This window comes from Manacus vitellinus, unplaced genomic scaffold (assembly GCF_001715985.3).
Source record: "Manacus vitellinus isolate BGI_N305 unplaced genomic scaffold, ASM171598v3 ctg7180002428250_pilon, whole genome shotgun sequence".
In the NCBI taxonomy this organism is placed as follows: Eukaryota; Metazoa; Chordata; class Aves; order Passeriformes; family Pipridae; genus Manacus; species Manacus vitellinus.
Window position 1 is genome coordinate 21,181 of NW_021937706.1, and position 4,810 is coordinate 25,990.

General features: G+C 55.7%; 1 long non-coding RNA gene across 1 annotated transcript; it reads right to left on the bottom strand.

Annotated features, from left to right (window-relative positions):
- Positions 1-2,541: 2,541 nt before the first annotated feature.
- On the bottom strand, positions 2,542-3,128 carry LOC115307722. Its single transcript, XR_003916063.1, has 2 exons — positions 3,076-3,128; positions 2,542-2,682 (listed from the first exon to the last, which is right to left on the bottom strand). It is a non-coding gene; the product is annotated as an uncharacterized LOC115307722 (long non-coding RNA).
- Positions 3,129-4,810: the final 1,682 nt, after the last annotated feature.

Below are 4,810 nucleotides of genomic sequence, written 5' to 3' on the forward strand. Positions count from 1 at the left end.
CTTATTCCTGGCCCAATCCCTCGCGGGAGTTGGGAACCGCAGTACTAAAGGGTCCGCACTCGCTTGGCTCAGTGTGTCGAGCCTCTCATTCGTTATATTCCAGGAATCCCAATCCCGCCCGAACGGTAATCCCCGCGAACCAAATCGTGATATACTTACGCGTCCTGCGTCTTCGTCCGGACTTCTGTGCACAAAATATTACGGGATCTGACCGGTTCTTCCTTTGCTCAATATTCCAAATTTAGGTTCCTCGGTCAGGTTGCAGTGAACTGCCGGTCTCATACGGGGCCGCGAACAAGCGCGGGGCACCTCCCCGAAGAGCCGCAGCCCACTGTTCCTTATCCGAGTCACGGCACCAATCTGTTATAAATTAGACCACAACGGATCAATATACCAATTAGAATTTATTAATTACAGCAAGAGAATATGAGCAAAGTGCAGCACTGGGCGACAAGGGAGTCACCGCTCCACCAACTGCCGCAATATCATGCTAAGACAGTCTCTTTTTATATCCTTTTAGTTCCGCTTTCCGTGATGTGACAATTGTACTCTGCGCATGCCTGGGCTGTTGCTAGGGGGTCTTTTCTGCCTCCCGGTGGTCGTCGAGGCTGAAGTAAGACGTCTTCCTCTTTCTGCCCTTTGGTTCTTGTGGCTTTTGTCCTCCTTATATGGGTTGTTCTTGCATTTCTTGGAACATTTAGCAATCTTAAGGTATATCTTGTTTAAGCATTAGCACAGTTCTTTGTGGTTTAGCACTTGCTTCAGCTTAGCTTAGCGGTTAAGCTACACATCCTGTTTGATAAACAATATCACCCAGCATAGTCTATTACAGGCAGCACTGTGCTTGTACTCTGTAGAAAGGACTTCAAGGGCAACCTGGCCTCCAACTGCCCTGTTTCAAATGCAAACCTTTCCCTTGGAAAGAAAAAGAAGAAAAACGGAGATCCTGAGAAATTGGCATCTGTTTTCACTTCTTCCCCTCAGGCAGAAGAGCTGCTGGCTGAGGGTTGAAGCCCCAAGTGGTGCTCGGAGTCCTCCCCAGTCCCCCCCAGTGCCTCCCACAACCGGCCAGGGAGCAGGAGAGGACAAAGGAAGAGTTATTATTGTGCATCATGGAATCATGGAAAGGGCTGCGATGGAAGGGACCTTTAAGATCAGCCAGTTCCAACCCCCCTGCCGTGGGCAGAGACACCTTCCACGAGCCCAGGTTGCTCCGAGCCCCGTCCAACCTGGTCTTGGACACTTTCAGGGATGGGGCAGCCACAGAATCTGTGGCAGGTTTCCCAGGAAGGCTTTGGCCTCGGTAACAGCTGGTGCAGAATTCCTCTCTTCCAGTCCTCAAGTTGCTGAGAAGGAATTAATAATTAATGAGTAGTTCTACATCAGGCAACTTCTGCATGGATGGCTTGACAAGGAGCTTGTTTTTCAAACACAAAAAGGAAGCTTACAGAGAGTGGACGCAAAGAAAGAAAACAGAAATGTTATCTGGGCATGCAGGGGTGAAGTTGGTAAAGCCAAAGCCCAAATGGAACTGAATCAGGCCAGTGATGTCAGAGACAACAGGAAGGACTTCTTTAAGTCTGTAGGTGACAAAAGGAAAAGCAGGGAAAATGTGGGCCCATCTCTCAACAAGATGGGGGAGCTTGTTCCACAGGACAGGAAAAAAGCAGGAATACTGAATGTCTTCTTTGCCTACGTCTTTCCTGGCTTTTCCCAACCTTCAAGGATTGGGACAACTGACTCTAGGAAACCCTGTTCCAGAACAGGCCTTGGACTAGAGCACCTTAGTCTTTCTGTGATTATGTGCAGAGGGTGAGCAGTAGTGTGAGAAAAATCTCATTTATTAAATTTAGACAAATGGCAAAAGTTTGCAAAACAAAATGAATGAAACGAAAAGGAAAAATTAATTACAACACATGTTGGGTGTCCTAGGCATGCAGGATTCCCAGGAACACACCTCCAATTCAAAAGTCCCGCTTTTTAAACATTCTTAAGGTTCCACCCTGATTATGTCATAGAAGAGGTGTTCCCCTCCCCCTGGTTGGCTGTGTCGTGCTGGGAGGTGGAGTGTCCAGCAGCACAGCAGCTTCCAGGACCAGCCATGTGGTATAAGGGGTTTCCTTACCAATATTCATTTTACAGTTCCCTATTCCCGTCCCCAGGTTTCCCTGACACCGATTCCAGGCTGAATCTGGTGTCTTACAACTCCATGATATGCCTTATAGGTTAGTAAAGAAAAACTCCTACGTTAGTGATTTGTTTAATTCATTTGCTTGTAATAAAACCGATTTTTTATTTCCCACACCATCCCTCCCAGAGCCCAGGGAAGGACTGAGGGGCCTTGGCTGATTGTCCCTGACCCTCCCCTGCCCCGACACCAAGCTGTGCTCCTTGGGGACGGTGCTTGGACAGCCCCAGTCAGACCCTGTTTCCCGCTGTGCCCCCAAACCACCGGGTGCCCCAGGGGACGTGGGAACACACATGGACACGGGAAGGCACCCGTGGAGGTGGGAACACACACACCCAGACAGACACAGAGCATTTGTTTTGCTGCAGGGGTTTATTGATTCTTGCAGGGAAATTGCCAGGGCACCCAGGGGATCAGGGGGGTCCTCCAGGGATGATCATCTCCTCATGCCGCTGGAGGGGGCCAGGACACGGGTGTCACCACCACTTCCAGTCCTGAAAGACAGAGCCCCAAACGTCACCCCCGGTGTCCACAGGGACATGGGAGGGGCCTTGTCCCCACCCTGTCTGTCTGCAGGGAGCTGGGGCAGGAGAAGGGAATTGGATGCTGAGATCCATGTGGCCCCCAGAGCCCCTGAGCCCGGGATGCTCTGACACCTCCCCGAGCCCCTCCCTGCCCTCCCGGTGAGCCTGGGGGTCTGCAGAGCCCCCAGTGCAAGGCCAGGCTTGGGGGCAGCTCTGTCCAGCTGCCCCGGGACACGGAGCAGGGACAGCCCCCTGCGTGTCCCTCTGCTGTCCCCAAGCTCTGCCCACTGCAGAGGGCTCAGGGACCCCCCAGGGCCCTGCCAGGCTCCCTTGGGAGGCTGAGGAGCCTCTGATATTTCTCACCTGGACATGCAGAGAGGCAGCCGAGCGTCACTCACGCAGCAGCTCCACCAGGTCAACTATGGGGGGCTGGGGACAAAGGCAGGGTTAGAGACACACTGGGGTAAACTGGGACACACTGGGATGTACTGGGGCACACTGGGGTGGACTGGGACACACTGGGCTTGAGTGGGACACACTGGGGTGGACTGGGGCACACTGGGATGCAAGGGAGGGTCATGGCCATGAGAGGGGAGGGTCTGGGCCCAGCAGAACTCGGGGTACCCACCTCAGACCTCTTCACTCGATTGGAACTTATGCTTCCCTGTAGAGAGAGTGTGAGGTGTCACTGGTCACTGGGGTGTTCCCAGGCCCAGGAGGGATGGGAGGACTACATTTCCCCCCATTTCGCACACTGGGGACATCCCAACTCCAGGACTTACCCCAGCACATCCACCTCCTGCTATTCCCCCGAGTGGCTGGGGAAGGAGAGCAAAGGTTTAAGCAGGATTGGCCCCTGTGGGGCTGGGGGAGGGACACGGGTGTCCCCAGACCCCCCAGCCCATGGTTGGTTTCTCCTCTGAGGAGGAAAATCCCTTCTGCTCCCCCCAGCCCCACTGCACCCAGTTTCCCCCGGGATCCCTGTTCCTGCAGGGCCCAGGGTGGGGATGGAGACAAGGAGAGCCAGGGGAATTCAGGGCCTGCAGGAGGGTGGGGGAAGGAGGAGGGGACCCAAAGAGGTGAAGTGGGGGGAATTGGGGATCCCACAGGATGGGCATTGGGGTGTGGAAGGGATGGGACTGTGGGGGATGTGGGTGAGGAGGAAGGGATTGCAGTGGAGGGGACCCAGGGAATGAAGCAGGGCAGGGGTGGGGGCAGGAGAAATGGGGAAGGGGAGAAAACTGGACAGGATTGGGAGGGTCTTTGGGACTGAGGGGTCAAGGAAGGGGATTTCTGGACACGAGTGTCATGGGCAATGGGAAAGGGAAAGGATTAGAGGAGAAAGAGGGGAAGAAATGGTGTGGGAATGATGGCCTGTGTGTGTGTGGTGGGGTGGACTGGGGTGTGTGGGAATAGAGTGGGGGCCCTGAGGAAGGGCCTCCCCAGTGCACACTGGGGTGGACTGGGGAGCTTTGGGATGGTCTGGAGGGTGGTGGCCACCAGAGGGGAGGGTCTGGGCCCAGCACAAGCCCTGGTACTCACGCTGGTCACGGCTCCCTGTAGAGAGACAAGGAGACGTCACTGGTCACTGGGGTGTCCCCAGTGCCAGGAAGGGATGGGGGGCCCAAAGTGCCCCCCACATCCCACACTGGGTGCCCCCCAACTCCCGGACTTACCCCCCCGCAGGCATCGCCGCTGGCCTGAAAGGGCTGCAGGAGGAGAGCAAAGGCTTGGTTGGGGTTGGCCTTGTGGGGCTGGGGGGGACACGGGTGTCCCCACCCCCTCCAGCCCCGGCTGCCCCCCGGGCTGAGCGGGGCTCTTTGGGATTGCGGCTCCCAGGCAAGTTGGGGACACCAGTGCAGGGGGAAAGGCAAGGCATTGAGGGCAAAGCCTGGAGGAAAGGCCCTGGGAAGGGGCCATGGCAGGGCATTTCCCAGTTGGTGCCAGTTCAGCCTGGCCAGGCCTTGTCCCACTTGAGCCCAGGGTGGAGCTTGGGCCTGTTTGTCCTCCTTGGACTCCAGTGGGGCTTGGCCCAGTTCCACCCAGTTTGGGTTGGGCCTTTGCCTTGGCTGGGAAAGAGAGGAGATGGTGGGGAGAT